We start from the raw sequence: 13,457 nt of genomic DNA, 5'->3' as shown, positions 1-13,457 counted from the left end.
TCTTTTACTAGTATTTATGACAGTAGCAGCTGATTTAAGACCGTACAAAAAAATACACCTGACTTCTGTACATTGTTCGGTTTATTTCTGTTGGCGTGCTGTATTTGTTATGCACCTTGTCTGCCAGTACTCGGGAGTGCAGACCTCGTCAAGCCTGATAGATGGCTTTTTGTCTGTACCCACCAAGTGTCTTTGATACTATAGATAGATAGATAGATAGATAGATAGATAGATAGATAGATAGATAGATAGATAGATAGATAGATAGATAGATAGATAGATAGATAGATAGATATAGATATAGATATAGATATAGATATAGATATAGATATAGATAGATAGATAGATAGATAGATAGATAGATAGATAGATAGATAGATAGATAGATAGATAGATAGATAGATAGATAGATAGATAGATAGATAGATAGATAGATAGATAGATAGATAGATAGATAGATAGATAGATAGATAGATAGATAGATAGATAGATAGATAGATAGATAGATAGATAGATAGATAGATAGATAGATAGATAGATAGATAGATAGATAGATAGATAGATAGATATAGATAGATAGATAGATAGATAGATAGATAGATAGATAGATAGATAGATAGATAGATAGATAGATAGATAGATAGATAGATAGATAGATAGATAGATAGATAGATAGATAGATAGATAGATAGATAGATAGATAGATAGATAGATAGATAGATAGATAGATAGATAGATAGATAGATAGATAGATAGATAGATAGATAGATATAGATAGATAGATAGATAGATAGATAGATAGATAGATAGATAGATAGATAGATAGATAGATAGATAGATAGATAGATAGATAGATAGATAGATGACCATTGAAGTCGCTCATGATGAAGCTGTTGCTGCTTTAAAGTTAGGAATGAGGGTTTTTGGCTTAAACTTAGAAAACAAGAACAAAATAGAACAGTAGGCCTCATTTTTGTCCAGCGTTTCAGTTTTAACCGAAAAGAGTCGATGAAAGCAAATTTATAATAAAGCTAAGGCGACGATCACCACGCAACCGCAAGCACATGCGCTTCAATGAAAGCATCCTGCCAAAGTTAAGGTCAGGTGTCAGCTAGCGGCTCAAGCAATGTTTTCTTTTTTTTCATTTTTGCGTCCGTTCTGCCTGCGTCTGCGACAAAAACGAGCAGTGCGAAGGCAGATAAAGTGAAAGTGGTGGGGGCAGGTGGTATCATAATGTCTAGCGTGCCCAGCTCCCAAATGCAGAATGCTGCTGATATAGGGGGTCGAATGACGTGGCTTGTTTGTGAAAACACCTTTCGGTGCTCTCTGCTGATGACGAAGCTCACAATGAGGCGGCAGCCTGACGACAACGGTCGCCGTCAGCGTAAAAGAATAAGCGGGCGTGCAAGGTCACACCTAAAGCCGAAAGTATATTCAGAGGAAGTACAGTATGCTCCTGCCGACAAAAAAAAAGTAATGAATAACGAGCGGTGTTGTTGAGCGAGGCTGTAGACCGATAATGTCGCCAAAGACAGGACCACGTTCCTATCCCGGTGATCAGCGGAAATGCTTATCGACAGCATGTCAACAAGCATTAATTAATACTTCATTAAGTTCGTTGCGTGTTTGTGTTGTGTCTAGCACGAACGAGTAGTGCAAGAGATGACTGGACAGAAAGCGGTAAGCGAAGTCCGCGATAAGTACTTCAGGATATCCATATTTAACGTCAACGCCCTGTTGAAGAAAGCCTGCGACTTCAGTTGCTCAGGTCGCCAGGAAGGCTTGAGTGGTAGCATACCGTTGGGCATAGTTGGTAACCACAGCCATATACACACACACTTAGCGGGATTAAACAGAGGAAAGGGGCCCAGGGAATTGGACGGCCTTTTCGAGCTCTGGCATAATTTGAAAAATGAATGTTGCAAAGTATGACGCACAACATAGTATATGACAACCTAAATGAATCAGCGTGGTCATACATGCAGGACACGCCATAGCGGCCTGCAACCAGGACATCATGGAGTTGCGGCGATGAGTCTAGTCTACATTGGGTGCTTGATAATAAAACCGAGCATATCAAATATGTCCGAGGGACGTTTCTACGGTGCAAAAGCACATATCCCCCCCCCCACTCCCCTCAAAAAAGGCTTGTGAATAAGGGCATCAGAAGATCAAGTACTAGACGCTTATTGGTATTGTTCAGGGTGACATCAGCGTTTATTTCAGCGTTTACTTCTGAAAGAAAATGAGTTCAAGTTACTTTTATTTGCAGCACAATGGCGGGCGTAATCAGGCAAAAACTTAAAGCATTTCATTAGACCTGAGGAGTGTGTAGATTACGTACGACAATGATAGCAAGAATACAACAGTATTAGAGAATTTAATTTGAAAAGAAGTTCACTTATTAATTCATTGTAGTAGAAAGGAAGTACGTCCGCGGTATCGCTGTGGATGGCGTAAATAAAGGACATACTTTTAAAAATAAACAGTATTGTAGGTCTGTAGTAAACTGGATAGACCATTCGCGTCTTGGCAACAGGATAAGGTTGCTCCTGAAGGCAGAAAGTCTAGTGGGCAATCAAGTCGGCCAGTTCGCTCTCGCCGCTTAGAAATCCCGCAAAGGACGCGTTGACGCCACGACGACAACGCCATTGTGCGCCAGCAAATAAATACAACTTTTTCAAAGTGAAGCTTTCTTAGCTTCTTCGACTTTTCCACTGGTGCTATTGCTGTCTTGCACGCTGTGTCGGAGGGGGTTTAGAGCGTGCATATACACCGAAGGAGCTTGGAAAAGAGAAAAAGCGGCGCAAGAAACTCGTTTGGACCTTTTCATCCCGTCACATGTGCATACACAGTGCCCTCTGGAGCTCCCTGGGCGTCGTCACATTAGCCTCTTGACAGCTGTAATTATCCGTGACCCCCCGCAAAAAGCATTGCGGAAACTGCAGCGCTTACCCTTATCCTAACCTGCAAGTCCTGAAGAGAGGTGGATAGAATATTAGAGAGGGGGTAGGGAGAAGAGGCGGATAATGGATAGAACCAGGGTATTCGCAAAACGAATGAATAACAAAGACCCTTGCCATTCTTGGCTGGCAGTTCTCATACAGGGGTGAAGGACGGGACAGGGCAAATTCGACGTGAGAAGATAACAAAACTAGACACGACAGCAGTTGCGGGCAAACTGAAGGTATGGTACTGTACGTTTCTAATATTTCTAGAAAATAAACAGCATGCAAATTTGTCAAGTGGACAACTGACACAGGGCGTGTTGACGCAAAGGTGCAATCAATTACCGCAGGGTATTGCACGTCAATTCAACACTTCTGTGCCCGCCGCGGCAGCTTGACAGCTATGACATTGCTCGAGGTAGCGGGTTCGATCCCCGCCACGGGAGCCAGATTTCATGGGAGGGAAATAAAAAATCCGCCGTGCACTTTCATTTAGAAGCACGTTAAAGAACACCGCGTATCAAAGTTAATCCGGAGTACGCCACTACGGCGTGCCTCATGATCCGATAGTGGTTTTGCACGCAGAGTGTTCCGGCGTCCAACAATGAACACGCAGCGTGAAAGCAACCAGAAGAAGAACGTTTATTCGGGATCGCTTCCCAACACATATAGTGTACCGACGGCTGCATGATAACAGCCACGTGTTACAGATAGCATGCTGGCCAGGGCACATGCATAGAGCGCATGCGCGTCTGATACAATACATCTCCCTCAGTGCAATATTTAAAGGTCTGCGAGCACAATACGGGACACTTGATGGAAATCCTGGTCGTAGTGAAGACGACTGGGCTGTCGCTTTTGTCGGGTGGACCGCCTTGGAACATATTGGGTGGGCTGGGTTGTAGGCTGCGATACTCCAGCGTTTTCCTGGGCTTGCGTGGGCTGGGTCGTAGACTGCGATACTCCAGCGTTTTCCTGGCAAATGTCTTCACTCTCAGTGTCATCATCCGTTAAGTCACGCCGGAATGGCTCATGTGTGGCTAGATGTCGGTTGCGTCGAAGCACCTTGTTGTCCTCTGCAAGGACGCGGTAAGACCTTGGTGCCACCAGGCCCATGACTCGAGCTTTGCAGTCCCATGCATCCCCTCGTACTCGTACAACTGCATCTTTCTTGAGTGCTGGCAGGTTTTTCCCTTTGGATGGCCTTTGGCTGCGTGGTTGGCGCCGAGACGTCAGTTGACTGGAGCATGACACGAAGTCTGGTAACCGAGTGCGTAACTTCCTGCCTTGGAGGAGTTCTCCAGGGGACCGGCCTTCGGCTAGTGGAGTCGAGCGATAGCCGAGTAGACCCAACCAGAAGTCCTCGTTGAGCTCGCCCGTCTTCATTATTCTTTTCACAATTTGGACTGCTTTCTCGGCGTGGCCATTGGATCGTGGGAATCTCGGACTCGACGTCACATGCTGGAATTCGTATCTGGATGCGAACAAAGCAAATTGATGAGATGAAAACTGAGGACCGTTGTCGGTGCAGACTTCCAACGGAATTCCATACCTTGCAAAAATTGTGTAAGTGTAGCAGTGACAGTGCACGTCGTTGTGTCGATTAGCTTTTCGACTTCAGAAAAGTTTGAAAACGCGTCAAACACGCATAGGTAGGAGTTTCCACCGTACATAAAAATGTCAACACCCGCCGTGGTTGCTCAGTGGCTATGGTGTTAGGCTGCTGAGCACGAGGTCGCGGGATCGAATCCCGGCCACGGCGGCCGCATTTCGATGGGGGCGAAATGCGAAAACACCCGCGTACTTAGATTTAGGTGCACGTTAAAGAACCCCAGGTGGTCAAAATTTCCGGAGTCCCCCACTACGGCGTGCCTCATAATCATAAAGTGGTTTTGGCACGTAAAACCCCATATATTATTATTATTATAAAAATGTCAACACCTACCCTGTACCAGGCATGGTCTGGGATCGGCCTAAGCACCACTGGTTCGGTTTGTTGTTTGTACGTGTATTTTTGACAAACAGAACAGGTCTTGACCATGTTTTCAATTACCGTATTCAGTCGCGGCCAAAAAACCTAGTGACGGGCTCTCGCTTTGCACTTATGTATGCCTAAGTAACCTAAGTGGCCGCTGACCGAGTATTTCAGCTTTCATAGCTTTTGGGATGACGACTTTGGTCCCGTTCATAACAATGCCCTTGACTTCTGATAACTCAGGACCGAATGGTTTCATCCACCCTTCAATTTCTTCTCCATTCCTTAGTTGCCGCAACGCTGTCTGCAAGTCTGGGTCAGCGGCCGTCGCTTCTGCCAGTCGATCAAACATTTTCTTGCTTACCAGCTCCGACGTCACGCTCACTGCATGGACGTCAACATCATCAGTAAAATCATCATTGTCGCTTGGAACGGCCGATGATGATCTTGATAGCATATCGGCCAGGAATAGCCGTTTGCCTGGGACGAAGTGAAGAACGTAATCGTACCTTAGCAAGCGCAGAAAGAACCGTTGCAGTCTTGGTGGCATGTCGCCAATGGCTTTCAAAGCAATTGCTGTGGTGGTCTGTGGTCGGTCTCAATTACAAACTTGCGGCCGTAAACGAAATGGAAAAATTTCTCACAACCGAAAGTAATGGCCATCGTTTCATTCTCCATTTGCGCGTATCTTTGTTCAGCCTCAGTCATTGTGCGTGATGCATAGGCGACCGGCCGCCAACTACCACCATAATTCTGAAAGGCAGCACCAATCCGATTTTTGGAAGCATCTGCAAAGGCCTTCGTCTCCCTATCAGGCTCGAAAATGGCTAGCAAAGGTGGAGTGCTCAATGTGTCGCAGACAGCTTGCCATTCTTTGGAGTGGTTTTCGGACCATTCAATAACGTTGTCTTTTTTAATGAGGCTTCGTAGAAGCGTCGTCCTTTCCTCCAGATGCGGTATGTATTTTTCCGAAATAGTTCACGACCCCGAGCATTCTGTGAACGCCGGCTTTGTCCTTTGGCTGAGGAATTTCACTTAATGGTGTGGTCATTGCGGGGTTAGGTCTTATTCTATCTGTGTTTATGACATCACCCAAGAAGTCAATTTCGGTCAGACCGAATTTGCATTTCCCCGCGTTGAGCGTTAGGCCGGGCTTTTTAGCTAGTAGCAAGACTGTGCGGAGGCGAGTATCGTGCTCTTCCCTTGTGCTCCCCCATATCAGTATGTCATCGATATAGATTCGCACCCCTGAAGCCTGGTCGAATATTTCATTCATAGTTCTCTGGAAAACTTCAGGCGCCGAAGCAATGCCGAAGGGAAGTCTCAAGAAACGGTAGCGTCCAAAAGGCGTTCCAATTGTGCACACCTTTGACGTAGCCTCATCTAAGGGGATTTGATGGAAGCCCGAGTACGCGTCGATGCGAGAGAAAAAAGCGGCACCGGCAAGCTCAGCCTCAATGTCTTCTCGTCGCGGCATTTGATAATGCTCTCGCTTTAGGCACTCGTTAATTCACCTCGGGTCAATGCATATGCGCAGTTTCCCATCCTTTTTTGCGTGCTGCAATAAACGGGCTCACCCAGTCCGTCAGTTCGCCGACTTTGGCCACGATTCCAGCACGTTCCATCCGATCCAGCTCTTCTCGCAGGGGCTCGAGCAACGCCAAGGGCACCCGTCGCACCGGCTGCGCTACCGGTGTTGCATCCTCCCGCAGAACCATGTGGTACTGGCGTGCTAGACAGCCGATGCCCTGAAACAGCTCGGGAAATTCCTTGACCAGTTGGTCAGTGCTGTTCGTGTGCACAGTGTTGACAGAACGAGACACTAGTCCTAACGCTTCGCTTGCAGACAGCCAAAGTATGGCTTGGCTGCTCTTCTTTAAAATGAAAAAGTCGAAATGCCCACTTCGGTCGTTCTCAGCCACTCGTAGCGTAGCGACCCCGATGTGCTTTATAACGTCACCGGTGTATGAGCGGAGGACGGAGGGGCTTGCTCTTAAAGCAGACTTCGCTTTGAGTCTTTCAAAAACGGAGTAAGTCAACAAATTCGCTTGCGAGCCTGTGTCTACTTTCAGAGACACTAGTTGGGAAGCCACTCTCGCGTGGACGACCCAATCGACTCTGTTGCCTGTGCTGACGTCGAGGATTTCGAATCCTTCCTGCTCGTCACGTACTTCACTCACTTGAGAACCTTTTGTGCAACAGGCCGAGAAGTGGCCAACGCCACGGCACCGAAAGCATGTTTTACCGAATGCTGGGCATCTGCCACGTTTGTGGACGCGGTTACACTTAGAACACTTGAACTGCCTGCGTGCTTTGATCTGAGCCACTTCCTGTTCTCGTTGAGCCTCGTCATGCTCCGAACCTTCTACAGGTTGTTCACAAGCTGAACATTTGCCTTGCTGGTGCGTTTTAATTTGTGCTACTTGCTTCTCCACTTGAGCCCATACATTGTTTTGCTCGGCGCATACCTCTTCAGCTTTGCAAATTTCCTCCGCCTTCATTAACGTAAGGTCCTTAACTTTCAGCATCTTTTCGCGCAACTTCGCATTCTTTGTTCCAAAGACAATCTGGTCCCTGACCATGGAGTCACTTAGGCTTCCAAAATTGCAACTTCGTGCAAGTCTCTTCAAGTCCCGTGAAAAATGTTCGAAAGGTTCGCCCTCAACTTGCGTTCTTGAGGGGAAGACATACCGTTCGTACACTTCGTTCTGTTGCTGCTGGCAGTACTCTTCAAACTTCTTAGTAACTGTTTCATAATCTTCCTTGTTTTCGTTCTCCGAGATCAAACAATTGTTAAATACCTCTAGGGCGTCCTCTCCGGCCATGGTGAGCAGCAGTGCGGTCTTAGCTCCCGGCGTCCGTGGTTCTTTCGGCGGCTCCGTGGCCTGTAGGAACAGCTCGAACCACTGCTTGAAGAGGCTCCAGTTCTTCGCAGTGCTACCGGACAGCACCAGCGGCTGCGGTGGCTTCACTAAATCCATCGTGCCCATGCACAGCAACGCCCCTTCCACCAGCGTGTTACTGCATACGTGAGGGCGATCCCACTTCTGACACCATGTTCCGGCGTCCAACAATGAACACGCAGGGTGAAAGCAACCAGAAGAACGTTTATTCGGGATTGCTTCCCAACATATATAGTGCACCGGCGGCTGCATGATAACAGCCACGTGTTACAGACAGCATGCTGGCCAGGGCACATGCATAGAGCGCATGCGCGTCTGATACAATACACAGAGCACCATAATTCTGCCAACACGTCTGCCTCGATGCTATGTACCATGTGAAGCAATGACAATGCTCAACCCTCTCACAGGTTACAAGCAATGGCACACAACAACGCTTCAAGCAAACATGTCTCGCTGTATGTTGTGCACTACGCAGACAAAGAGCAGTAGTGCACGCAAGGTAACATTTGCCATCAACTCCATACTCTCGTATTGCACTATGGGCTGAAGAAATCATACATTAGCAATCAGCATTACCGCTATATACCATCAATCAAAGCAAACAACACACAAAGCTTCGCTTATGTCGATTCGCACAGTGCATGGGATCCGCATAATTTTTTAGACTGTGAATTTATATGCTTATGAATGGAGCACATTAATGCAATATTTTCATTCTCAGTGAACAAAAGAGGCTGTCGTGTCCACAGTAGAATTGATTTAAGCGGCTTCAATTCCATGGCTATTACATCATTGCCAATTTCCGTGGGATCGTAGTCGTCAAAATTGGACACAAGTGCCAGAAAAACCAGTTGGTTGATGGACGGCAAGAAGGCAGAAGCTTGCACAAGACCTCAGGAAAATAAAATTACTTTTTGAGCAGCGTGATCAGGGGGCCGTGCTATGGTTTCAACGTCTAATAAAAATTCTCCAAAATGTGAACAGAGGCCGACAAAAAGGGGGGCATTTCAAGAAAGCTGAAACCGCTAGAAATCTCAGGACAGCGTTAGCTTAAATATAAAAGGTTACCTAAAAATAACAATCCATAACGTTGACAGGTTGGCTAAATTTTGACACAAATAATTGGCTGTTGAAGCAATTCAGCTGAAACCCGATGGTGCGAAATAAGGCGAGAATGTCGGCAAGTGTTGAAAAGAGGTCAAGTAGGTCCTGTGGCCGACACCAGAGCCTGGCAGCTCTCGGGCGACTACACGTTTAAGCGAGATGGCTGGTCGTCAGTCGTTACACGGTTACACAGTTATTCGGGTCTGAAATTTTGGACGTGGACTCCATCACATTAGATACAGTGCACTCTACGGTGTCATTCTTCAACGGCTGGTACCGATTCTCGGGCAATGAGAATAAGAACAAATGGTCTCACGTGCCAACTGTCACCTTTCCTGAACTGTCAACATTCATTACCCGCCGTAGTTGCTTATTGGCTATGGGGTTCGGCTGCTAAGCACGAAGTCGCGAGATCGAATCCCAGCCACGGCAGCCATATTTAGGTGGGCGTGAAACGCGAAAACACACGTGTACTTAGGTTTAGGCGACCGTTAAAGAACCCCAAATGGCCAAAATTATTCCGAAATACCACACTAAGGTATGCCTCATAATGATATCCTGGTTTTCGCATGTAAAACCCGATAATTTATTATTTAACATTCCTTAAGGATGTCCTTGGAAGTCGCACAACTCTTGAATACAAGTGTCAGAAGTTGTGCGAGAGGTCTTTGAGTATGTGGGTAGCCTTTATTGCTTTCGATACCTGCTAGTCAACATTGCGGCTATATTATAAAGGCGGAATGGCTACATAGAAGACAATATCGAGAACAGACAAATCCAGCATATATTACTGCAACAATAATTTTAAATAGCGATCTTCCTTCACGCACGTGGATAACCGTGACAGGGTACTTCTTTGGGAACTAGCTACAAGTACTATACTTGTCTTACCCAAAAGTGTACCTGGCTCGGTGGCCAGTAAATGGGACGTAATACTGCGAGCAGCTTCGGCCATAGCATACTAACGGACGACGATGCATAGACAGTTTGCTCAATTCTTAGCCGCTATATTGTAGCGATGCCTTATGCCTTATTCTATGCTATTTTTATCATCCACCACACACGGCCGCCTGATCGTGTTGATAATGTGGGCAGACCGTCGCTCTGACCAGTGGCTAAGCGCGAAAAGCCTGAAAAAGCATAGAATCGGAAAAGGCATCGCTACAAAATACCGGCCCTTGTGTTGTGCCTTTTGCCTCAAGGTGCAAAACCAACTTATCCATGTATATATCTTAATACTTAAGCACGTCCAGACTTTTAGTAGATGCGGTAGCTTATGAGTGCGTATAGCAAAGTCGCTAGAGAAATAATTGGGGGCACCTTAACGAAATCGATAGGTCAAAAGCAAAAGCCGTCCACGACGACATCTCCCAGCTGTGCGATATTCGGACGTTAAGAATGGGTGCCGACTGAAGAAAGGCTGCCACGGCGTGCTTCTGACGGTTTCCCTACCTCGTTTACTCCGTAGCATCAAAAAGAAAAAGATAATAAAAAGAAAAAAAAAGGAAAACAAAAGAACCGTATCGAAAGCCCAGAATCAATCATCGCTCGCCGCGACTAAACGCTCTTTGGATGATAAGTCATTTCCAGGCGACGAGCGGTTACGCTTTATCAAGAACAGTGATAACGCCGGCGGGACATATACTGTGGCGGAGTTCAATGCGCAGGGAACGCTTTTAATTATATTATTTTGCTTTGTTGACGCCATCACCGCGTCATCGCGTGAAGTTTGAAAAGTTTAAGGTCAGTACGCCCCGTGGTGGCACTCACGCGAACTTAACTTTCGTGTCCAGAAAAGCTGGATACGTAGTAGCTGGAAGTACGCTGCGTTTGGCGGTGTCGTTCACTGAGACATAATCCGACTCAAGTTCATACGCACGCCCACTTCGAGCCCACTTAACTCCCTCAGGACGTCACCCTGTCAAACAAACTTTGGCCCAATCGGCCAAATTCACGGTCACTCCTCCTAGGACTCTATGTGACGCACTATGGCTCACGGGTAGTTAGCGGACCTACATGTAGTACATGTGAAGTACATAAAAATATGAACATACAACACAGAATGCAACACTATATAAGCACAGAAAAATACGAAAGAACGATCACGATCACAATTAAAGTAAATGGTTTGTCGTCCTCAACCGCGAACGTGGGTTATGAATGACGCCGTAGTGAAAGGCTCCGGAGTAATTTTGATCCTCGCGGATTCTTTGGACAGAAAGCACGGTACACGAGCGTTCTTGCATACAGGCCCTGTAGAAATGGTGCCACCATGGCGGAGAATCAAACCCGAGAACTCCTACTCAGCAGCATAGCGCCATAGCCATACTCACCGCGACAGGTATAATATAGTTTAATAAATATATAGTATATAATCTTTTTGTAGAATTCATTAACGGATATTCTATAGATTGTACAACCTGATTTATTGGTGCCATCAGCTTCTTTGTTTCTTTTTCGTGCTTCTTTGTTTTGTTGCTTCTTTTTTTTCTTTTAGATTGTTTCTGTTAGAACGTTGACACTTTATTTATAACTTTTGAGTTGGGATTACGCAAGACGACATGCCTCTTCAAAAATTTGCCCTGAGGTGGGGATGCTCCCGAATGTGAGTGTTCATTAAAAGGAGTGCTACGTGTTACCGTCACCTTCACCCAACGTTCTAACGGTAACAAGTTATTAGAGGCAGAATAATTAAGCTGAAAGGATTGACACGGTGTGCGAAGAAGAGTTTCATAGCCACCGCATGTTATTAATTAAGTTCGGAGGGCTGGATGGCCTGGAATAATTTTAGAACAATAAAGCCACGGGTTTCGCGGCACTGCCTTTATTGCCGCCGCACGATGCTAAAATTGTTTACGACCCGACGCAAGTTACGCGGGTTTGCGACTGGGGATCGCTGTTTCGTCGAGGCGCTTGTTGCACTTCATGGTACGTCAGGATTTACCACTTTGCTAAGTGCACTGCGCGATGACACCGCATACGTAATGACCGGGTGCGAGCTATATAAACCTATCTGATCTTGCGACCCCCGACTGTGCTTACCGCTGCCCACTTTTTTCACACTGTGGGACTAACTTCGCCCGATGGCTGGATTACTTCTTTCGTGGTTCGCTGTGCTTCCCACACGTGCCAGTATGCCGTCTATTCCCTTTGACAATTAACGCCGGCTAATAGAGGTACCAAGTTGCGAATAAAATGTATGCCTTGTCTGACTGTCTGATGCGGTTTAACGTCTGAAAGCAGCACATGGGCTATGAGAGACACCGTATAGTGGGGGGTTTCAGAGGGATTACATTATATACATGGATTATTTTTAACTCGCGCGCGAAGTTCGGCACACGAGCGCGTTTTTCGTATTTGCCCTCCTCGACATCCGAAGAGCATGTTTAGATATATAACCGACGATGGTTGGCTCACAGCTGCGGAATGTCATGGCCACTGAGTCTCGGTAAGCTCTGTACGATTCGTGCAAATAGAGAGTTTATGGTTTTCGGTACTATCGTACGGTAACGTATACCTGGGGCACTATAACGTAAAGATATTCCAAGCTGTTTCTATTCCATCTCTGCCATTAGCCCTCCACGACTGGCGAAAATTCGGGCCACATCCACTCCGCTTGTCTGTCACGCGACGTCACAAAAACTGTGAAAACTCCTCACCTGAAAGAACGTGTGCGTGCTGAGTATGCATGATTAGGCCGAACAAAAGTTAAAAAAAAAGTTATTTCTGATTGTACACGCCTTTTTTGCTATAAGGCCTCCTACAGTAGTTACATTTTCTTCGGGCTGCGCCCACTTCGTCTGCCTTTCACGCGACGATACAAAACTGCGAAAGGTCACCATGTCGAAATGTGGTCAGTCTTTGTTGCTCAATACGTGCTACACAAAAGTTTTTTTTTTCCCAAGACTGAAAGAAAGCCCGCGGAACAAGTGCCGTGTGACTCGTCGCGCGACGAAAAGCTTAATGGGAATTTTACAAGATGGCCTACAATTTTCTCATTGACGCTTTTGCTCAGAATACTTGAGAAGTTAATTATTTAAAATAAGCATTTATGTAGTTAAGTGAAATACACAAAACTGTCTGACTTGCTCCAAGCGACGGCAAAGAAGGGCGCTATAACATAAAGCTATTCCAAACTGTGGCTTTTCCAATTCTGCAATCAACCCGCCATGATTGGTCAAAACATTTTCGGGCCACCTCCACCTAGGCTTTCTGTCACGCGACGTCACAAAAGCACGAAAACTCACTGCGTCAAAGTGACGTGTACGCGCTAAAGATGCATTAATATGCTGAACAAAACTTTTTTTTACTGAATAGCCAGAGTCTGCCCCGTTCCGAAAGGAATAGAAGATTGCTGCCCACCGGTACCTCTGGCACTGGCTACTCGTAGCAGCCGGGGAGCTTGTATTTATTTACCTAGAATTAAAAGATTTGCGTGGCAATATAACGTTATCTAGTTTTTTCGACAGCTATCATCACTCTGTCAACTTTTTCGCTGAGGATTCATTCTAGCGGCATTTTAGA

This window comes from Dermacentor albipictus, chromosome 1 (assembly GCF_038994185.2).
Source record: "Dermacentor albipictus isolate Rhodes 1998 colony chromosome 1, USDA_Dalb.pri_finalv2, whole genome shotgun sequence".
NCBI classification, from domain to species: Eukaryota; Metazoa; Arthropoda; class Arachnida; order Ixodida; family Ixodidae; genus Dermacentor; species Dermacentor albipictus.
This window is presented reverse-complemented; position numbering follows the sequence as displayed.